The sequence below is a fragment of the Chiroxiphia lanceolata genome (assembly GCF_009829145.1).
Source record: "Chiroxiphia lanceolata isolate bChiLan1 chromosome W unlocalized genomic scaffold, bChiLan1.pri scaffold_48_arrow_ctg1, whole genome shotgun sequence".
Taxonomy (NCBI): Eukaryota; Metazoa; Chordata; class Aves; order Passeriformes; family Pipridae; genus Chiroxiphia; species Chiroxiphia lanceolata.
Window position 1 is genome coordinate 361568 of NW_022476502.1, and position 22787 is coordinate 384354.

General features: G+C 55.0%; 2 long non-coding RNA genes across 2 annotated transcripts; one reads left to right on the top strand and one right to left on the bottom strand.

Annotated features, from left to right (window-relative positions):
* Positions 1 to 752: 752 nt before the first annotated feature.
* On the bottom strand, positions 753 to 14192 carry LOC116781491. Its single transcript, XR_004354894.1, has 3 exons — positions 13892 to 14192; positions 11009 to 11013; positions 753 to 793 (listed from the first exon to the last, which is right to left on the bottom strand). It is a non-coding gene; the product is annotated as an uncharacterized LOC116781491 (long non-coding RNA).
* On the top strand, positions 10381 to 11116 carry LOC116781484. Its single transcript, XR_004354888.1, has 3 exons — positions 10381 to 10409; positions 10497 to 10688; positions 11089 to 11116. It is a non-coding gene; the product is annotated as an uncharacterized LOC116781484 (long non-coding RNA).
* Positions 14193 to 22787: the final 8595 nt, after the last annotated feature.

A 22787-nucleotide genomic window follows, 5' to 3' on the forward strand; every position in this document is an offset into this window, starting at 1 on the left:
TCCCTCTCAGCTCCCCTTCCTCTCCTTCCTCCTTCTCGGGCCCCTGCACCGCCGTCGGGGGTTCATTTTGGACTCAAAACCCCCTGTGTTGGGTGGTCTCAGGCTCAAAAATCACTTTTTTGGGGTTTTTGGGGGATTTTGGGGGATTTGGACCCACCGTGGGGCTCGAGAGGGGGGCGGTTCCAGCCCTTCTTCAGCAGCTCCAGCTGTTCATTTCAATACATTTCAGTAATTTTAGCAGAGTTCCTGGCCTCGTCCACCTGCCCCAAAGAAAGGGGAGCTTCAAAATTTTAGAGGAGTTGGGGGGGCGACCCCAATTTTTGGGGGAGTTTCCTCAAGTTTTTGGGGGGATTTCGGGGGATCCCATCCCCCGCCCGCCCCTCCAGATATCTGGTTATCTTTGTTATCTGTTCTCTTTTTTATCTGTTCTCTTTGTTATCTGGTTTGATCTGGTAACTGACTTTGTTACCCAGTCCCTCCCAGTGCTCCCAGTCCCTCCCAGTGGCTCCTCTCACGGCAACTTCTAGATTGGCTGCATCAACCAGTCCGTTGCTGGCGGGACTGGTTTCGCCTTTGGGATGTCCTCGATGCTCCCTGGCTGCTGTTGCACCTCCCAGCCCTTGGTGATCTCACGTGGCTCCTGTCACGGCGACTTCTGGACCGGCCGGATGGATTTGGGGTCTGATGCTGTTGGCGGGAGCGATTTTGCGTGCGGGATGTCCTCGAGGTTTCCTGGCTGTGGCTGTTCCTGCCAGCACTCGGTGCTCTGCCACGGCTCCTGTCATGGGCACTTCTGGACCGGTCGGATGGATTTGGGGTCCGACGTGGCAGGCGGGAGCGGTTTCGCCTGCGGGATGTCCCTGATGGTCTCTGCCTGGGCCTGCGCCTCCCAGGACTTGGTGCTGGCACACGGCTCCTGTCCTGGGGACTTCTGGACTGTAGGTGTGGAATTTGGGCCCGATGTTGCCGGCGGGGGTGGTTTTGCCGTCGGTCAGGCCCCCGACTGAAAATTGAGTTTTTGCTATGCTTACCCTGTTTCTTAATAAAGTTTGAAATCCCCAGTTATTGAAAAACCCTCAGGTTAATAAAAGTTATAGTTTACACATGGTTGGGCTAAGGCCCTAAGTTAATAAAGTAATTCTCCAAGTTGCACTACCCTATAGGACTATAAGAAGTTTTAAAAAAGGTTTACAATAGAAGTATAAGAAGCCAAGCAAGCAGTGTGCTGGGTTACTGCGAGTTTGACAGTTTACAATGTTCTGAATGTTTTGCGCTGTTGTTTACACTGTTGTTTTGCACTGTTTTTGTGACTTCTTTAGATAACTAAGAGAGGGGATATGTAGGAAGCATGTCTGATGGCACAGGGGATGTGCCAGGGCAGTGGCATAGATAGATGTTGTAATCACCTGAATATGCATTTAATCACAGCTGAAGATTGTATAAAAATGTTGATTTTGTGTGAAGTCTTCGAGCAAGTTTGTCCAGCGCGAGCTGCCTTGCTCCCAGCGTTGAATAAACAAATCCCTTGCTGCTTAAAGATAAAAAGTCTCTGAGCAGTTTCTCGGACCGATTTTTCGGATTCACAGGGGAGACTTTGTGGGGTTTTGAGGGGTCCTGATGGGGGGGGGGTTAGGGGAAATTTGGGGGTCCTGGGGAGTTTGGGGCAACCTGGGGGGGCTTTGAGGGGGAATTTGGGGGTCTTGGGGGGTTTGAGGGTTTTGAGGGTTCCGGGGGGTGTTTTTAGGGGGAATTTGGGGGTCTTGGGGGTATGGGGGGTCCGAGGGGGCTTTGAGAGGTTTTGGGGGGCCCTGGAGGGGCTTTGAGGGTTTTAGGGGTTTTGGATGTGCTCTTGCATGAATTTGGGGGTCTTGGGGGGCTTTGAGGAAGAATTTGGGGGTCCTGGGGTGTTTTAGGGGGAACTGGGGTTCTGGGGAGGCTTTGAGGGGTTTTGGGGGTCCTGGGGTGTTTTCAGGGGGAATTGGGGGTCCTGGGGAGAGTTCGGGGTATCCTGGGGAGGCTTTGAGGGGGAATTTGGGAGGCGCTGGGGTGTTTGAGGGGCAATTTAGGGGTCCTGGGGTGTTTCAGGGGGAATTGGGGGGTCCTGGGGAGGGTTTGGGGGGTCCTGGGGAAGCTTTGAGAGGTTTTGGTGGGTCCGGGGGAGGCTTTGAGGGGTTTTTGGGGATCCTGGGGGTGTTTTAGGATGAATTTGGGGGTCCTGGGGAGACTTTGTGGGGTTTTTGAGGAGTCCTGGGGGGGCGGTTAGGGGGAATTTGGGGATCCTGGGGAGAGTTTGGGGCATCCTGGGGGGGCTTTGAGGGGTTTTTGGGGGGCCCTGGGGGTGTTTAGGGGGAATTTGGGGTCCTGGGGGGCTTTGAGGGGTTTTGGGGGGTCTCGGGGAGGTTTGAGGGGTTTTGAGGGTTCCCGGGGGTGTTTTAAGGGGAATTTGGGGGTCTTGGGGAGGGTTTGGGTTCATTTTGGGGCTCCCATGTGAGTTTGCGGGGTTTTGGGGGGATCTTGCGTGATTTTGGGGCTCCCGGGTGGGTTGGGCGGTTTTGGGGGGCGTTTGAGGGGGATTTTGGGGGTCCTCTCTGTTTCGGGGGGTGATTTTGAGGGTCCCGGTGGGTTTGGGGGGTCCTGAGGGGGCGTTGAGGGGTTTTAGGGAGCCCTGGGGTGCCACAGCTCGCGGGGGTAATGGGAGTGGGGACACGGCACTGCAATCAGGTTCAGGACACAGTTGAGGTGAGGGAAGCAATGTCAACTGTATTAAGGGTAACAGTGACTTAAATAGGGTAGGTTCAAGGGGTGGACTCAGGCTGAGGGAGGAGTAAAAGACAGGCAGCTCAGGGGACAGTGATTGGGGGAACAGGGAAAGATGGGTGGCAACTTTGGGTTTCTAGGGGAAAGGGCCAATGGGAGCTCTCTCTGCACTGCAGCAAACTGTGGCCAATCAGATGCAGAGGAGCGGGAGAGCAGGGGAGAACAAAGGAGTAAACAAGTTTTGGCGGGAAAACTGTGAGGGGAGAAGAGGCCAATATGGAGAGTATAAAATTTTTAACAACAAACTGGGGTACAACTTTACAACAACATAACAATAAACTGGGGAAAACTGGGGTAAAACTGTCTGTCCAGTGAATGTCTAATCTGGTGTAAGAGTGTCCATTTCAGCAGTGTAGTGTCTATTCAGGGATCATAAATCTTTCTCCAGGCTTGGTATTTTTCCCATTCTGAATCCTCTCCTCCAACACTGGGGGTGTTTTTAGGGGGAATTTGGGGGTCCTGTGGAGGGTTTCGGGGGTCCTGGGGGCGTTTTTAGGGGAAATTTGGGGGTCCTGGGGGTGTTTGAGGGGGAATTTGGGGGTCCTGGGGGTGTTTTAGGGGAATTTGGGGGTCCTGGGGAGGGTTTGGGGTCCGGGGGGGGGCTTTGAAGGGATTTGGGGGTGTTTTAGGGGGAATTTGGGGGTCCTGGGGGGCTTTGAGGGGTTTTAGGATGTCCTGGGGAGGCTTTAGAGGTTTTGGTGGGCCCTGGTGAAACAGGAGGTTAGGCCCAAAAGAGTTAACTAAGAACTTTGGGCCTGCTAACAAGCTACCAACATCCCAGACGATCTGTGCTCGTTGTGTTCTACTTCCTGGGCCAAAGGTTCAGGGAATAGTACAAGAACATGTCATAGGCCTAGAAGCAAGGAATTAGAAATACAGCAGGATCAGGTAGACATTTGAATAGGAGAAATAGGCCTGGAGCCAGGGCTTCTTCCAAGCTTCAGTGAGCGGGTCAAGAACAATGGAAGAGAAAGAAGGTCAAGCTGAGGAAGATGAGTTGAAGCCCCCCCACCAAAATTGAGGGCCAAGAGAAGCACCGCCCCAAGCCCCGCCTGAGCTCCACCTGTACTCCGCCTATTATTAATATGCATAGATAGATGTTGTAATCACCTGAATATGCATTTAATCACAGCTGAAGATTGTATAAAAATGCTGATTTTGTGTGAAGCCTTCGAGCAAGTTTGTCCAGCGCAAGCTGGCTTGCTCCCAACGTTGAATAAACAAATCCCTTGCTGCTTAAAGATAAAACGTCTCTGAGCAGTTTCTCGGACCGATTTTTCGGATTCACTGGGGAGGCCCAGCCCTTCCAAGCAGCTCTGGGACAAGGAGGAGGCCCTGAGGCTGCTGCTGCTGGGGCTGCTCTGCTCTTTCAGAGCTGCTGCATCTGTGGCCAGAGAGGGGCCACCATCTCCTACTGCCAAAACAGACTGTGACGGCAAGGAGTACCCACAGGGTATGTGCACCTTTGCCCTCTCTGGAAGCTCTGGTGTCCTGTTTGTGCTTTGCAAAGACCAAAGCTGTTTGCCTGGCATCTGACAAACTGCTTTTGACTTTCCCTCGTGGAAAGTAACACTGACCAGCCGTGGTCAGGCTGGATGCTCAGGGAATAGGTGTTTTCCACGAGTTTGGTGCTGTGTGGCCCCCTACTGGTTTCCTCCGGGAAGGAAAGCTGGTGGGAAAATCTGCTTTCTCAGACCTCTGTGGCCTGAGGCAGTGAGCACCTTGGTGAAGGGCTCCTAGTCCCACCTCCACAGTGCTGGTGGAGGCACTTTCACAGCCCTTTGGCCCCTCTGCTTTGGGATGGGTCCTCTCTGCAAGCAGAGAAACTGCTCTCTGCTCCTTGCTGCTTTCTCTGTATTCCCACTGGTCAGTGGCATGGAGGCAGGATGAGATTAGGATGCTTCTGGCTGGTGTTTGAGGAATAGGCCCCTCCAGCTACGGTTGTACTTCGCTCCAGGCCACGGCTGCTCTTCTGCACCCATTTCCACGCTCAATGACTCGATCCCCCCTCCCCTCCTGCAGGTTTTTGATGTCCAACTGGTGTCCGGTGTGCTGCAGCCGGGCAAGAGCCAGCAGGTACTGTCACCTTCTTTGCCACGCCAACATCATCGCCCATGTCACGGCGCTGTGCCAGGTGGAGGGAGGCCCAACCTACAGGGTGGAGCTGAGGGGGGAGACTTCGGTCCTCACCTACCACCTGAGTGTCGCGAGATCGACTGCGGGCTGCAGGTACCACCCCCTTCTCCTGCAGAGCTGCTGCCTTGGGACCATCACCAGCAGGTTGCTGCCCAGCCCGGCCCAGGGCTCTCTCCCCTTCCCAACTCCTTTGTTGGCTCTGGGCTTGGAAGTACAACCTTGGGGGGGTATGTCTGGCCTCCAGACTGCTTTGCAATGGCCGTCTCCAGCCCCTCCAAAACGCTGGGAATTCCTTCTCTTCAGGGTACCTAATGCTGCCTCCTGTGAGCAAGCAGGATCCCAGTGGGGGATGTCCAGAGGGAACATGTCCCTGAGACTCCCTCTGCTGATCCACTCCTAAAGCCTGAGCTCCAACGAGATTCTCTTGTTTAATGCTCTTGCTTAATCCACAAAAGGTTGGCCTTCCAGTCACTGCAGTTGGAGAAATGTCCCAGAATAATTCCCACTTCCTACTTCTCATTAAAAGTCCACAGGTTTTTCCAGCTGCTGTCCCTGTCTTGGTGTCCCATCTGTCTCCCTTTTTGCTGGTGTGTTGCTTGCCAATACTTGCATGCAGGAGCCTTTCTTCTGGAATGCCTCGATGCCACCTCCTTTGTTCTCCTGCTGTTGGTGACCCCTCAGAGTGCAGAGGGCCCGTGTCCCCTGCTTCATTTCTTACTGGCCCTCCCATGGTTGTTCCGCCCCTCTGTGTGCTGCCAGAATTCTGTTTCCTGGCAGGTCCCTGTGCCTGGGGTTTCCCCACGTTCCCAAGTGCCGTAGCTTGTTCCCGTCCCTGCTCCTTGCGGTGTGTCTGCTTTCAACCCCATGAAAGAGGAAGGGGATTCCCAGCAGCAGGCCTGCGTCTGTAACTTCCCACTCCTCTGTCCTCTCTTCAGCTCTTTAACAAGTCACCAGAACCAAGGTCACCCTGCGAACGATGGGAAGGTCGGATTCGCCTACGTGGTACAGAGCCCCAGCTCTGGCACTGCAGACAAGCCTCTGCCTGGTGTGCTCGTGGTCCTGCCCAACACAGTAGTGGCACAATGACTGACCCCAGCCCTGTGTCAGGTGGCCAAGGAGAGGGTTAAAGAGAAAAAGGGGGGAAAACAAAACCAAACCCAGCCATGGGAGACAGGGCTGTAAGCAATTGCTGCTGGGGGCAGAGAAGGTCAAGCAAGTGCCATCCTGACAGACTGCCCCGTGGCCTTGGCTGGCAAGTGGCTCTGCCATCCCAGGGTAGCCACTGGCGGGAGGCACGAGCACTTTGGTCACTCCTTGGCCCCCGACTGCTGAGCTCTGTGGCTGTGCAGGCACTGAGGCTCTTCTGAGGGTCGCCTTACCCCAGCTGTGGGATCAGACAGGACTAAGCAGCACTTACATATTCCTTGCTTGGGCTGGAAGCTCCTCTGCCAGAAAGTGTCGCAACCCCTGTGCTGGTCCTTCCCTCCCTCCAGCTGTGCAGCTCTGGAGCAGCTTTGTGGGGCAGTGAGGGGGCCAGGGAGGAGTGGGGCTGGAGCATCCCCACCACTGTCCCAGCTTCTCAGTGCTACCTGGATGTCTTTGAGGTGAAGCAGTGTTCCTGTCTTTGTCCCTCTTTGCCATGGGAAGAGGAAGCCGATTGGCTTCCCATTTCTTCCTGCCTGTCTCCTACAAGGGGTGACAGGAGTGCTGGCCCTGCTGAGAGCGTGGGCACTTCACTCCTCTTCCCCAGTGGTGGCAAAAGAGCTTTTACCTGTTCAGCCTGGCTCTCGCTGGCACAGGGCAAACCCCGTTAGCAGCAGAGCCGTGCTCACGCTGAGCACAGGGCAGGCTCTGCTGGGGGTGCAGCCTTAGGAGCCCTGGGAAGGACCCACTGCACCCTCTGCACCCTCGCCTTGGAGGCTCGAGCTTTTGGGCATGAGGAAGTTAGAAGGTGATGTGGTCTGACATTTTTTCCAGAGAGAAACTGTCTTCTCTTCTCAGCCTGTCTGTGGCCTGAGCCTTCCTCCATCACACCCTCTTTGATGCATTGCCTCCCTCTTCTCCTGTCCCTTGCAGGCTTCCATTGAACCTGGCAAGGAGCAAGTGCTGAAGCTCTATTACCTGCCAGGAATGCCAGGAGTCTTCTGCAGGAGTTCCAGGTTCAAGTGGGTCACCTGAAACTGGCAGAAATCTCCCTGAAAGGAGAGGTGGTCTTTGCCGGGATCTGTCTGGACCTGCCCTGGAGCATCAAAGGTGAGCACTGCCCGTCTGCTCCCCAGCAAAGTCCCCACTGGGTTTTCCCGTAATGCCCAGAGGGCAGCTCACACCCATCTCCACCAAGCCTGGAGGTTTGCAGGGCTGCCAGACCAAAAACTCACCCCCTCTGGTTGCTTCTGAGTCTCGAGCAGACAAGCACATGTAGGCTTTGTCCAGTAACCATCTTGCAGCTATTGCCAGCACTTCTGTCAGAGGTCTGGAAAGATGGCTAGACAGAAGAGCTTGGGAAAGCTGTAAGAGAGACTGGCAGGGCTTTGGCAGGGGTTGGATTTACATGACACTGCAGGGGATGAGATGCTCCTCTGTGGGGAGGAGGATGGGTGGGAGTGAACATGAGGATTCAGAGATGAGCAAGCAGCATCCACTTTCCCAGAGATGGCTTTCCATTGATGGGTTGTTTCTGAGAGAGACCAGCATTTGGGGGAGTGGGACTTCTCAGCTTCAGTGGCATTGGCACTGCACTCATGCTTCTATTTGTGAATGTTTTCTTCCTTCAGGAAGTGAAAAATACGAGAGTCTATTGAAACAGGCAAAAGAAAAGCTGAAAAAAGTCAAGCAGGACAAGAAAACACGTGTTTGGAGGAAGGCATTGTGGTAGGAACAGCTGCAGTCCCATTTGGCACGTGCCACCCTCCCCATGTCACTTGAGGCCCTGGCACCCCACAACACCCCACAACAGCTTCTCAGTGCCCTGCTGGCACTTGGAGCACCTCCCTGCCCACACCTGACACAACATCCATCAGCTCAGCGTTGCCCCACCTCTGGTCGTGGTCTCTCCTGGAGATGTACCAAGCTTCCTGGCTACTCCCCTTGCTGGGGAGTTTGTTGCTCCCAAATCAAGCCCTAGCAAGTTACAGACCTTAGGAACAGCAGCCTGACTGTGGCCCTGGGACTGTGCTGGCAGTGCTCAACTCAAAGGCAGCAGCTTGATTGGGGTTCCCTTTCTAGGCAGCTTTTGTCCAAGCTGCTTGGCACTGTTGGGGACCTGAAGCTCTGGAAGGTTGCTGGCTTGTCTGTCTGACCAGATCAGCTTTCTAGCAGTGGGTGGGAAGGCACAGATGCTGCAGTTATTTCCCTGGAGAGAAGGTCCTGGCTAGGAGGAGCAGAATGTGTCACGGACACTGAGCAGCCAGACAGGAGGACCCCATTCCCCCTCTCAACAAGAGCAGAGTGGGATCCTCTTTTCAGATGCAAGCCTGGGCCTTGGGAAGGGCCTTTGCTAACCAGCCACTGCCTTCCCTTCCCTCAGGCAAACACTTGGCTGAGGACGGAGATGGAGCAGATGCTGATAAAGGAGAATGCTGCTGGAGCTGCAGCCGGTCCTCATCTCCCGCCCCCAGAGGACACTGTCTTTGACAGAGCATTCCTCAGAAGCTTGTCAAGTGAGTAGGGACTCCTGTTCCCTCTCTGCAGGTGCCCTGAGGGTAACACCTAGCAGTGTCCCCTGCTCCCGAGAGCTCCTTGTGCATGCAGAGCTGGGAACAGTGGGCACTTCAGATTGGGTCTGATCCAGTAGCTGTGGCAGCAATAGCTCTTGAGCAGCTGACTGTCCTCCCTTCCCCAGTGCCGTGCTGAGCTTTGGAGCTCTCAGCTCCCCACAGGTGCAAGGTCCTGTTCTTAGAGCTGAGAGGGCCCAGGGCAGAAACCATCAAGCCCTTCCAGACAGCACAGACACTGTCCCTGCTGACCAGCTCTGAAAGAGAACTCCAAGCTGTTCTCTTGGTTCTGACTGACAGAGCCCCCTAAGCAAAAGGTGCTTTGATGCTGGTGGGCTGGCAGGCTTGTCTGGGTAACTTGGTCCTTCCCTTTGCTCCTTCATGATGCTGCCTGGACATGGGAGGCTCCAGTTTCAGGAAGAAGATGCTTTGCAAAACAGATCCTTCATGTGACCTGGTTGCAGAGCAATGAAGTTTTCCTGTGCAAATCTTATTCCAAGGCTCGGAAGCAATTTCAGGCTTGGGCTGTGCATCAGGAGAAGTGTTTTCACTGAGACCACTGGAGGTCCAGTGGATTACCTACACTAGCTTTTTGTAGCAGAGGAGCTGTGACCAGAGTCCATTGAAAACTAATTTTATTTTGGGTCCCATTGGAAGCTGATGAAACCTAGGACCTGCACTCCCCATAACTTCCCAAAGTCTTTGCCAGGTGGTCAGGCCTTGGGTTTTGTAGGTTTGAGTTGAGTTTTTACAACAGTGAGTACAGAAATATCCACTTTATTTGAATCTTCCATCCACCTGAACGTGTGGCCATGCTGTTGTTTAAGGACTGTCCTTACTTCTCCTTCCAGAGTTGAGCTGCCCGAGTACATCCTGGACATGGGCACTGTTGTTCAGGGTTACAGTAAAAGCTGCACTGTGAAGATCACCAACACCTGGAGGACCCAGTACCGTCCGGGCCGATGAACGTGCCCTGGTGACACAGGTAACCAGTGCTGGAGAGGCTTCCCGTGGGCTGCAAGGAGCTGTCTCAGACAGATTGGCTTAAGCCACTGCACATGGGAGGTTTTTTGAGCTTCTTCCTCCCAGTGGCCCTGCTGGGAGCTTCAGGCCAGAATTCTCCTGGCCAGCCGTGCCCAGGGGACCTGGCCTGCCTGGGGTTGCCCTGACGCTTCCCTGCAGGGGCCTGATGGGCTGATTACCCACCTCACCTGCCAGCATCTTCTGCCTTTGGTTCCCATTGGCATCAAGTTTCTTTGGGCACTCTGGGAATGTTGCAAACAGACGAGATCTGTTGTGTTGGGAAAGTGCTTTGTCTGGAGTTCACACTCTCACAGCTCTTGTGTTCAGTCTCTATTGATGAAACAGCCTGTTTGATCCTCTGGTGGATCAAAGGTAGGCTTCCAAAAGAGGCCTGGAGGCAAATCTGCACTTCCATCACAGAGTGGCTCGCTGTGTCTGAGGGCTGCCCAGGTGTCTCCTCTAAGTTTCTGTCCCGGGAACAGCACAGCGTGGGGTTTTTCCCAGGGCTCCCAGCAGGGCTCTCGTATGGTCTTAACGTGCTTATGACACATTTCGTGTTGCTTGTGTATCTCAGCTGCTTTGTTTTCATCTGTTCAAGGTTTCAGCATATACCTGGAGCCCGTGGAGTTCCTGATCGACGGCGCCAGCAAACGGTTCCAAGTGAAATTTGCAAGTGCCAACCTGCCCATGATAAAGGTGGATGTACTCCTGCCCATCAAGGTACTGCAGCTTTTGGGGCAGGCAGCAGGCTGGGCACAGCAGCACGTGTCACCTGGACTCTCAGCTGAACTCTCTGTCCTTCTCCAGGTAGAGAAAGGCCCCACGCTGCACATCCACCTCCGTGCCACTGTGATTCAGCTGCTGCTCAGCCTCTCCAGGAACAGACTCCAGTTCCCCCATGTCCAGGTTGGGCAGTGCTGGAGTGAAACAGTCCGGCTTTACAACCGGTTCAGCGCCCCTCGTGAATGGTTCCTCACTGTCAACAAACCTTCCAAGAAGGTAAAGCACAGGGAAATGTAACACGCAACGTTGGGTTTTCTTTGCACCTCCTGCCTTTTCTGTGCCTGTGGCTGCCTGAGCACTGGGGCTACAGCGTGTTTGAGGAAGCTTTTGAGGGTCCAGATCAAGGCTGCTTTGCCTGGACCTGGTTCCATTGACTGATGCTTTGCTTCTCTGCCATCCTCACCCATTCCTCCTCCTCCTCCTCTGAGGACAGGACGGTGGCTCCCCATCTGCTTGCCCTGCCTGCAGGTTGTCCTTCCAGTTCTAGACCGTGGGGTCCACGCTGGGTTTGCTGTGGGTGCTCTCAGCACCGGGACAGGATCTCAGAGCACTCTAGGAACCGAGGCTCTGTCCTCTCAGACCGAGGAGACCTCACACGACTGGTTTCTGTGCTCAGGTGGACAAACGTTTGACACCGGCTGTGCGTCAGAAGAGCTCCAGGCTGTGAAGGATGATTCCCGTTCTTTCAGTGGAAGGCCCGGGAGGGAACCCTCTATGGTAGAGAGTGATGTGACCTGCAGATCCAGTTTTCACCCCTGGAAGAGGTGAGATTGGCAGCTGTCGCCGCAGGAGCTCTGTCAGGGCAGGGTGGTAAGGAGGGCCCGACGCAGGGAGTGGCAGATGAGCTCTTCCTCCACGGGCAGCTTTCTGGAAGCCCTGCACTCACTGGGCTTTGGGAAGGACAGATCCTGATGGGAGGAAAACAAGGGCTGAGCGTGTTGACTTGGGGGTTCCTCCTGCCCAAATCCATCTCTAGAACTCACTGGGTATCCTGTGTCCATAAAAACCTCCAAAACACCAAGATTCAGCCCAGAAAAACCCAAACCACCAAGATTCAGGCAAAAAACCCCCTCAGAAATAGCAAGAAGACCCCCACCCCCATACCATAACTGTGATTGCTAACAATCCCAACACCAAAACAGCAAAACATAGTCCAGACCAAACGCTTTCCATGAAAGTCCTGGAGCACCTTTCTCAGGATAATCACCTCCAAGAGAAAATGCAGGGATGATCCACCTTGCACTCGTTTTACGTTTCTTGTTAGAAGCATCCTTTGCTCTCCAGGTGAGTGCATTTAAGGGACCACTAAGTACCACTGGTACAGCTCCAACTGTAGGCAATTCCACTAGTGCTGGTTGTCCAGAAAGGAGGGAGGGATGTTGGTTACCTTTAGGTTTTGGTGCAGTTGGTATCCTGATACAACCCTTTTGGGATTATATCATTGGAGGGACTGTGGACAGGGTGGTTTTCCACAAAAAATATTCACTCCTCACCCTAGAAAGTTACCACCTAAAACTATGTTACCAAATAAGAATTGGGAGGGTCCAAAAGAAATGTCTGTCTTTGTCAAGGTCTCCCACTTGCCCCCAGCAAATGCGTGCCGGGCAGCGTTTGTTCTAAGTGTCCTCACGTGTCTAGGCGGGAGCGGGAGGATGGCGGAAGTGGCCGCTGCTTTAAGGCTTTTGGTCTAAGTGTCCCCGCGTGTCTCGGCGGGGTGGCAGTGGAAGCAGCCAGCAGTTTGAGGTTTTGGTTCTAAGTGTCCCCGCATGTCTCAGCGGGAGCGGGGTGACAGCGGAAGTGGCCGCCACTTTCAGGCTTTGGTTCTAAGTTTTCTTGCGTGTCTCGGTGGGAAGGGATGACGGCAGAAACGGCTGCCGCTTTAAGGCTTTTGGTCTAAGTGTCCTCGCGTGTCCAGACGGGAGGGGGGTGACGGCAGAAACGACTGCCGCTTTAAGGCTTGTGGTCTAAGTGTCCCCGTGTGTCTTGGCGGGGCGGGGTGGCGGTGGAAGTGGCCACCAGTTCAAGATTTTTGTTTTAAGTGTCCTCACGTGTCCAGACGGGAGCGGGCTGATGGCGGAAGTGGCCGCTGCTCTAAGGCTTTGGCTCTAAGTGTTCTAATTCCCCCCACTCACCTCCTTCCCTCTCAGCTCCCCATCCTCTTCTTCCTCCTTCTCGGGCCCCTGCACCGCCGTCAGGGGTTCATTTTGGACTCAAAACCCCCTGTTTTGGGTGGTCTCAGGCTCAAAAATCACTTGTTTGGGGTTTTTGGGGGGATTTTGGGGGGATTTGGACCCACCTGTAGGAAGCATATCTGATGGCACAGGTGATGTGCCAGGGCAGTGGGCCCGAGAGAGCATGCGCAGGTCACATATAACTCTATTGGTTGAAGAAGTCACATGGTAAACAGGGATATAAGGAGCGGGAATTTTGAAATAAAGCCTCTTTGTCCACACCACCACGAGGAGCATCATTATTCCTTGTTATACAAGGGCCTCGCTGTCACACCCACCATGGGGCTCGAGGGGGGGGTGGTTCCAGCCCTTCTTCAGCAGCTCCAGTTGTTCATTTCAATACATTTCAGTAATTTTAGCAGAGTCCCTGGCCTCGTCCACCTGCCCCAAAGAAAGGGGAGCTTCAAAATTTTAGAGGAGTTGGGGGGGGCGACCCCAATTTTTGGGGGAGTTTCCTCAAGTTTTTGGGGGGATTTCGGGGGATCCCATCCCCCGCCCGCCCCTCCAGATATCTGGTTATCTTTGTTATCTGTTCTCTTTTTTATCTGTTCTCTTTGTTATCTGGTTTGATCTGGTAACTGACTTTGTTACCCAGTCCCTCCCAGTGCTCCCAGTCCCTCCCAGTGGCTCCTCTCACGGCAACTTCTAGATTGGCTGCATCAACCAGTCCCGTTGCTGGCGGGACTGGTTTCGCCTTTGGGATGTCCTCGATGCTCCCTGGCTGCTGTTGCACCTCCCAGCCCTTGGTGATCTCACGTGGCTCCTGTCACGGCGACTTCTGGACCGGCCGGATGGATTTGGGGTCTGATGCTGTTGGCGGGAGCGATTTTGCGTGCGGGATGTCCTCGAGGTTTCCTGGCTGTGGCTGTTCCTGCCAGCACTCGGTGCTCTGCACGGCTTCCTGTCATGGGCACTTCTGGACCGGTCGGATGGATTTGGGGTCCGACGTGGCAGGCGGGAGCGGTTGCGCCTGCGGGATGTCCCTGATGGTCTCTGCCTGTGCCTGCGCCTCCCAGGACTTGGTGCTGGTACACGGCTCCTGTCCTGGGGACTTCTGGACTGTAGGTGTGGAATTTGGGCCCGACGTTGCCGGCGGGGGTGGTTTTGCCGTCGGTCAGGCCCCCGACTGCTGGAGCAGCTGCTGTCCTCAGTTTCTGGGAAGCTGCTGTGGGATGACCCCGATGTTACCTGACTGTCAGGGCTGGAGCTGCTCGTCTCCTGTGAGGGAGATTGTACAGACTGCTCCCATGTTGCCTGTTGGTTGGTATGGAGGTTGCTGGTCTCTGGTGCTGAAGAGCCAGGAGATGGCAGCTGGGCGCTGGGGCTGGGGCTGACGGTCTCCAGTGCTGGAGAACTGGGAGACAGCCCTGGTAGCACCAGGCTGCCTGTGTTGGGGCTGATGGTCTCAGGTTCCCTGGAGCTGTCAGAAGGCTCCAGTCCTGACTGTCTGGCCACGCTGACACCAGCAAGCCCCGAGTCATCTTGGGAAGCTGTGAGGGGAAGCAGGAATGTCAAGGCCAACCCAGACCTGGGGCAGGATGGGCCAGAGTAGTGCATCCAGCCCTCCTGGAGCAGAAGGCTCCACCAAACCCACCCTGGGCACCCACTGCCAGGCCCAGTGGCACCTGACCCAGGGTCACCAGAGTGCTTTCCTTGTTACCTCCCCTGAGACCAGCACAGCCATCACATTCCCAGCTGGTTATGCTGTCCCTCAGGCCAGAGCAGTGTCTGAGTGCCCTCAGCAGCACAGGAGGAGCACCAGAGCAATTCCCAGGGCCTGGGGAAGCAAATGGGTTCATGGAGGTGAGGACAAAGTGTCCAAAGCATGGGATTATCTGGCTGAGCTCTTCTCCTGGGTCCTTCTGCTTCAAGCCCTGCAGAGCCCCGGGGTGCAGCTTTGGCAACTTACTCCTCTTCCTCTGCCTCCTGCCTGCCTCCTGGACAAAGGCACTCACTGGCATCACAGTGCCTGTGTCTCTCTCCGAACTCGGCAAAAGCATTAATGTCCTCCCGTGGTGGTGGTCTGATGGGAAAAGGGAAACTGATGAGCTCCCTCTGCCCCGGCATCGGGCAGGTGCAGGGTGTCCCTGCTCTTCCCCCTGTGCTGCAACCACAGCCACCTCGCTGTCCCTCCTCTTCCTTCTCCTCTCGTGCTCAGAAAACACTGGCACTGGGCCCGAGCCCAGAGTCCGCTTTTGTGCCCTTGGCCTCACGGGTCACAGTGGCCACTGCACCGAGGTCTCCTCCAGGAGCTCCTACACTGTCTCTGCAAAAGAAGCGAGAGGCTTCTTCAACAGAGGGGCAGCAGGGGGCCTAGGGCCCCCCTCCTGCCCCTGACTCCTGTCTCTGTCCCCCTTGTCCTCCTTTTGTCCAGTCCACTGCAGTCTCCTCCAAACGCTCCTTTGCTGATTCTGAGAAGCGCCAGGTGGCTGTGCTTGCAGCCCAGGCCAAGAGCCCCAAGCCGGGAGGCTCTCCCTGGGCAGCGCTGTCCCTCCTCTTCCTTCTCCTCTTGTGCTCAGAAAACACTGGCACTTCTGCGGTGCCTGCCCTACCTGCTCACCTCCTACCTTCTTCTCTTTGGGTTGCAGCCTCATGCTGGGAGGGTCCAAAAGAAACGTCTGTCTTTGTCAAGGTCTCCCGCTTCCCCCCAGCAAATGCGTGTCGGGCAGCGTTTGTTCTAAGTGTCCTCACGTGTCTAGGCGGGAGCGGGAGGACGGCGGAAGTGGCCGCTGCTTTAAGGCTTTTGGTCTAAGTGTCCCCGCGTGTCTCGGCGGGGTGGCAGTGGAAGCAGCCAGCAGTTTGAGGTTTTGGTTCTAAGTGTCCCCGCATGTCTCAGCGGGAGCGGGGTGACGGCGGAAGTGGCCGCCACTTTCAGGCTTTGGTTCTAAGTTTTCTTGCGTGTCTCGGTGGGAAGGGATGACGGCAGAAACGGCTGCCGCTTTAAGGCTTTTGGTCTAAGTGTCCTCGCGTGTCCAGACGGGAGGGGGGTGACGGCAGAAGCGACCGCCGCTTTAAGGCTTGTGGTCTAAGTGTCCCCGTGTGTCTCGGCGGGGCGGGGTGGCGGTGGAAGCGGCCACCAGTTTGAGATTTTTGTTTTAAGTGTCCTCACGTGTCCAGACGGGAGCGGGCTGATGGCGGAAGTGGCCGCTGCTCTAAGGCTTTGGCTCTAAGTGTTCTAATTCCCCCCACTCACCTCCTTCCCTCTCAGCTCCCCTTCCTCTCCTTCCTCCTTCTCGGGCCCCTGCACCGCCGCCGGGGGTTCATTTTGGACTCAAAACCCCCTGTTTTGGGTGGTCTCAGGCTCAAAAATCACTTTTTTGGGGTTTTTGGGGGGATTTTGGGGGGATTTGGACCCACCTGTAGGAAGCATATCTGATGGCACAGGTGATGTGCCAGGGCAGTGGGCCCGAGAGAGCATGCGCAGGTCACATATAACTCTATTGGTTGAAGAAGTCACATGGTAAACAGGGATATAAGGAGCGGGAATTTTGAAATAAAGCCTCTTTGTCCACACCACCACGAGGAGCATCATTATTCCTTGTTATACAAGGGCCTCGCCGTCACACCCACCACGGGGCTCGAGGGGGCGGCGGTTCCAGCCCTTCTTCAGCAGCTCCAGCTGTTCATTTCAATACATTTCAGTAATTTTAGCAGAGTCCCTGGCCTCGTCCACCTGCCCCAAAGAAAGGGGAGCTTCAAAATTTTAGAGGAGTTGGGGGGGCGACCCCAATTTTGGGGGAGTTTCCTCAAGTTTTTGGGGGGATTTCGGGGGATCCCATCCCCCGCCCGCCCCTCCAGATATCTGGTATCTTTGTTATCTGTTCTCTTTTTATCTGTTCTCTTTGTTATCTGGTTTGATCTGGTAACTGACTTTGTTACCCAGTCCCTCCCAGTGCTCCCAGTCCCTCCCAGTGGCTCCTCTCACGGCAACTTCTAGATTGGCTGCATCAACCAGTCCCGTTGCTGGCGGGACTGGTTTCGCCTTTGGGATGTCCTCGATGCTCCCTGGCTGCTGTTGCACCTCCCAGCCCTTGGTGATCTCACGTGGCTCCTGTCACGGCGACTTCTGGACCGGCCGGATGGATTTGGGGTCTGATGCTGTTGGCGGGAGCGATTTTGCGTGCGGGATGTCCTTGAGGTTTCCTGGCTGTGGCTGTTCCTGCCAGCACTCGGTGCTCTGCCACGGCTCCTGTCATGGGCACTTCTGGACCGGTCGGATGGATTTGGGGTCCGACGTGGCAGGCGGGAGCGGTTGCGCCTGCGGGATGTCCCTGATGGTCTCTGCCTGTGCCTGCGCCTCCCAGGACTTGGTGCTGGCACACGGCTCCTGTCCTGGGGACTTCTGGACTGTAGGTGTGGAATTTGGGCCCGACGTTGCCGGCGGGGGTGGTTTTGCCGTCAGTCAGGCCCCCGACTGAAAATTGAGTTTTTGCTATGCTTACCCTGTTTCTTAATAAAGTTTGAAATCCCCAGTTATTGAAAAACCCTCAGGTTAATAAAAGTTATAGTTTACACACGGTTGGGCTAAGGCCCTAAGTTAATAAAGTAATTCTCCAAGTTGCACTACCCTATAGGACTATAAGAAGTTTTAAAAAAGGTTTACAATAGAAGTATAAGAAGCCAAGCAAGCAGTGTGCTGGGTTACTGCGAGTTTGACAGTTTACAATGTTCTGAATGTTTTGCACTGTTGTTTACACTGTTGTTTTGCACTGTTTTTGTGACTTCTTTAGATAACTAAGAGAGGGGATATGTAGGAAGCATGTCTGATGGCACAGGGGATGTGCCAGGGCAGTGGCATAGATAGATGTTGTAATCACCTGAATATGCATTTAATCACAGCTGAAGATTGTATAAAAATGCTGATTTTGTGTGAAGCCTTCGAGCAAGTTTGTCCAGCGCGAGCTGCCTTGCTCCCAGCGTTGAATAAACAAATCCCTTGCTGCTTAAAGATAAAAAGTCTCTGAGCAGTTTCTCGGACCGATTTTTCGGATTCACAGGGGAGACTTTGTGGGGTTTTGAGGGTCCTGGGGGTGTTTTAGGATGAATTTGGGGGTCCTGGGGAGACTTTGTGGGGTTTTGAGGGGTCCTGATGGGGGGGGGTTAGGGGGAATTTGGGGGTCCTGGGGAGAGTTCGGAGCAACCTGGGGGGCTTTGAGGGGGAATTTGGAGGTCTTGGGGGGGTTTGAGGGGTTTTGAGGGTTCCCGGGGGTGTTTTTAGGGGAATTTGGGGGTCCTGGGGAGGGTCTGGGGGGTCCGGGGGGGGGCTTTGAGAGGTTTTCGATGTGTTCTTGGATGAATCTGGGGGTCTTGGGGGGGGCTTTGAGGAAGAATTTGGGGGTCCTGGGGGTGTTTTAGGGGGAACTGGGGGGTTCTGGGGAGGCTTTGAGGGGTTTTGGGGGGTCCTGGGGGGGGGATAGGGGGAATTTGGGGGGTCCTGGGGAGAGTTCGGGGCATCCTGGGGAGGCTTTGAGGGGGAATTTGGTAGGCGCTGGGGGTGTTTGAGGGGCAATTTGGGGGTCCTGGGGAGGGTTTGGGGTATCCTAGGGGGGCTTTGAGGAATTTGGGGGATCCTGGGGAGGGTCTGGGGGGTCCTGGGGGTGTTTTAGGAGGAATTTGGGGGTCTTGGTGTGGCTTTGAGGGGTTTTGGGGGGGTTGGGGGGGGCTTTGAGGGTTTTTTGGGGGTGCCCAGGGGTGTTTTTAGGGGGAATTTGGGGGTCCTGGGGAGGATTTGGGTCCATTTTGGGGCTCCCATGTGAGTTTGGGGGGTTTTGGGGGGAGATTTTGGGGCTCCCGGCTGGGTTTGGGGGGTCCTGAGGGGGCGTTGAGGGGTTTTAGGGAGCCCTGGGGGTGTTTTTAGGGGGAATTTGGGGGTCCTGGGGGTGTTTAGGGGCAATTTGGGGGTCCTGGGGGGCTTTGAAGGGATTTGCGGGATTCTGGGGGTGTTTTAGGGGGAATTTGGGGGTCCTGGGGAGGCTTTGAGGGGTTTTAGGATGTCCTGGGGAGGCTTTGAGAGGTTTTGGTGGGCCCTGGGGAGGCTTTGAGGGGTTTCTGGGGATCCTGGGGGTGTTTTAGGGGGAATGTGGGGGTCCTGGGGAGACTTTGTGGGGTTTTGAGGGGTCCTGGGGGGGGGTTAGGGGGAATTTGGGGGTACTGGGGAGAGTTTGGGGCATCCTGGGGGGGCTTTGAGGGGGAATTTGGGAGGCGCTTGGGGTGTTTTAGGGGGAATTTGGGGGTTTGGGGGGGGCTTTGAGGGGTTTTTGGGGGTCTTGGGGCGGTTTGAGGGGTTTTGAGGGTTCCCGGGGGTGTTTTTAGGGGGAATTTGGGGGTCCTGGGGATGGTTTGGGGGGTCCTGCGGGGGCTTTGAGAGGTTTTGGGGGGGCCCTGGGGGGGCTTTGAGGGGTTTTTGGGGGTTTTGGATGTGTTCTTGGATGAATTTGGGGGTCTTGCGGGGGCTTTGAGGAGGAATTTGGGGGTCCTGGGGGTGTTATAGGGGGAACTGGGGGGTCCTGGGGAGGCTTTGAGGGGTTTTGGGGGGTCCTGGGGGTGTTTTTAGGGGGAATTGGGGGGTCCTGGGGAGGGTTTGGGGGGTCCGGGGGGGGCTTTTAGGGGAAATTTGAGGATTCTGGGGGTGTTTTAGGGGGGCTTTGAGGGGTTTTAGGATGTCCTGGGGAGGCTTTGAGAGGTTTTGGTGGGCCCTGGGGAGGCTTTGAGGGGTTTTTGGGGATCCTGGGGGTGTTTTAGGATGAATTTGGGGGTCCTGGGGAGACTTTGTGGGGTTTTTGAGGAGTCTTGGGGGGGCGGTTAGGGGGAATTTGGGGGTCCTGGGGGGGCTTTGAGGGATTTTGGGGGGTCTTGGGGAGGTTTGAGAGGTTTTGAGGGTTCCCGGGGGTGTTTTAAGGGGAATTTGGGGGTCTTGGGGAGGGTTTGGGTTCATTTTGGGGCTCCCATGTGAGTTTGCGGGGTTTTGGGGGGAGATCTTGCGTGATTTTGGGGCTCCCGGGTGGGTTTGGGCGGTTTTGGGGGGTGTTTGAGGGGGATTTTGGGGGTCCTCTCTGTTTCGGGGGGGGTGATTTTGAGGGTCCCGTGTGGGTTTGGGGGGTCCTGAGGGGGCGTTGAGGGGTTTTAGGGAGCCCTGGGGTGCCACGGCTCGCGGGGGTAATGGGAGTGGGGACACGGCACTGCAATCAGGTTCAGGACACAGTTGAGGTGAGGGAAGCAATGTCAACTGTATTAAGGGTAACAGTGACTTAAATAGGGTAGGTTCAAGGGGTGGACTCAGGCTGAGGGAGGAGTAAAAGACAGGCAGCTCAGGGGAAGCAGTGATTGGGGGAACAGGGAAAGATGGGTGGCAACTTTGGGTTTCTAGGGGAAAGGGCCAATGGGAGCTCTCTCTGCACTGCAGCAAACTGTGGCCAATCAGATGCAGAGGAGCGGGAGAGCAGGGGAGAACAAAGGAGTAAACAAGTTTTGGCGGGAAAACTGTGAGGGGAGAAGAGGCCAATATGGAGAGTATAAAATTTTTAACAACAAACTGGGGTACAACTTTACAACAACATAACAATAAACTGGGGAAAACTGGGGTAAAACTGCCTGTCCAGTGAATGTCTAATCTGGTGTAAGAGTGTCCATTTCAGCAGTGTAGTGTCTATTCAGGGATCATAAATCTTTCTCCAGGCTTGGTATTTTTCCCATTCTGAATCCTCTCCTCCAACACTGGGGGGTTTTTTAGGGGGAATTTGGGGGTCCTGGGGAGGGTTTCGGGGGTCCCGGGGGCGTTTTTTAGGGGAAATTTGGGGGTCCTGGGGGTGTTTGAGGGGGAATTTGGGGGTCCTGGGGGTGTTTTAGGGGGAATTTGGGGGTCCTGGGGAGGGTTTGGGGGTCCGGGGGGGGCTTTGAAGGGATTTGGGGGTGTTTTAGGGGGAATTTGGGGGTCCTGGGGGGCTTTGAGGGGTTTTAGGATGTCCTGGGGAGGCTTTAGAGGTTTTGGTGGGCCCTGGTGAAACAGGAGGTTAGGCCCAAAAGAGTTAACTAAGAACTTTGGGCCTGCTAACAAGCTACCAACATCCCAGACGATCTGTGCTCGTTGTGTTCTACTTCCTGGGCCAAAGGTTCAGGGAATAGTACAAGAACATGTCATAGGCCTAGAAGCAAGGAATTAGAAATACAGCAGGATCAGGTAGACATTTGAATAGGAGAAATAGGCCTGGAGCCAGGGCTTCTTCCAAGCTTCAGTGAGCGGGTCAAGAACAATGGAAGAGAAAGAAGGTCAAGCTGAGGAAGATGAGTTGAAGCCCCCAGACCCACCAAAATTGAGGGCCAAGAGAAGCACCGCCCCAAGCCCCGCCTGAGCTCCACCTGTACTCCGCCTATTATTAATATGCATAGATAGATGTTGTAATCACCTGAATATACATTTAATCACAGCTGAAGATTGTATAAAAATGCTGATTTTGTGTGAAGCCTTCGAGCAAGTTTGTCCAGCGCAAGCTGGCTTGCTCCCAACGTTGAATAAACAAATCCCTTGCTGCTTAAAGATAAAACGTCTCTGAGCAGTTTCTCGGACCGATTTTTCGGATTCACTGGGGAGGCCCAGCCCTTCCAAGCAGCTCTGGGACAAGGAGGAGGCCCTGAGGCTGCTGCTGCTGGGGCTGCTCTGCTCTTTTCAGAGCTGCTGCATCTGTGGCCAGAGAGGGGCCACCATCTCCTACTGCCAAACAGACTGTGACGGCAAGGAGTACCCAACAGGGTATGTGCACCTTTGCCCTCTTCTGGAAGCTCTGGTGTCCTGTTTGTGCTTTGCAAAGACCAAAGCTGTTTGCCTGGCATCTGACAAACTGCTTTTGACTTTCCCTTGTGGAAATAACACTGACCAGCCGTGGTCAGGCTGGATGCTCAGGGAATAGGTGTTTTCCACGAGTTTGGTGCTGTTGTGGCCCCCCTACTGGTTTCCTCCGGGAAGGAAAGCTGGTGGGAAAATCTGCTTTCTCAGACCTCTGTGGCCTGAGGCAGTGAGCACCTTGGTGAAGGGCTCCTAGTCCCACCTCCACAGTGCTGGTGGAGGCACTTTCACAGCCCTTTGGCCCCTCTGCTTTGGGATGGGTCCTCTCTGCAAGCAGAGAAACTGCTCTCTGCTCCTTGCTGCTTTCTCTGTATTCCCACTGGTCAGTGGCATGGAGGCAGGATGAGATTAGGATGCTTCTGGCTGGTGTTTGAGGAATAGGCCCCTCCAGCTACGGTTGTACTTCGCTCCAGGCCACGGCTGCTCTTCTGCACCCATTTCCACGCTCAATGACTCGATCCCCCCTCCCCTCCTGCAGGTTTTTGATGTCCAACTGGTGTCCGGTGTGCTGCAGCCGGGCAAGAGCCAGCAGGTACCTGTCACCTTCTTTGGCCACGCCAACATCATCGCCCATGTCACGGCGCTGTGCCAGGTGGAGGGAGGCCCAACCTACGAGGTGGAGCTGAGGGGGGAGATTTCGGTCCTCACCTACCACCTGAGTGTCGACGAGATCGACTGCGGGCTGCAGGTACCACCCCCTTCTCCTGGCAGAGCTGCTGCCTTGGGACCATCACCAGCAGGTTGCTGCCCAGCCCGGCCCAGGGCTCTCTCCCCTTCCCAACTCCTTTGTTGGCTCTGGGGCTTGGAAGTACAACCTTGGAGGGGTATGTCTGGCCTCCAGACTGCTTTGCAATGGCCGTCTCCATCCCCCTCCAAAACGCTGGGAATTCCTTCTCTTCAGGGTACCTAATGCTGCCTCCTGGAGCAAGCAGGATCCCAGTGGGGATGTCCAGAGGGACATGTCCCTGAGACATCCCTCTGCTGATCCACTCCTAAAGCCTGAGCTCCAACGAGATGCTCTTGTTTAATGCTCTTGCTTAATCCACAAAATAACCCGGTTGACCTTCCAGTCACTGCAGTTGGAGAGAATGTCCCAGAATAATTCCCACTTTCCTACTTCTCAGTTAAAAGTCCACAGGTTTTTCCAGCTGCTGTCCCTGTCTTGGTGTCCCATCTGTCTCCCTTTTTGCTGGTGTGTTGCTTGCCAATACTTACATGCAGGAGCCTTTTCTTCTGGAATGCCTC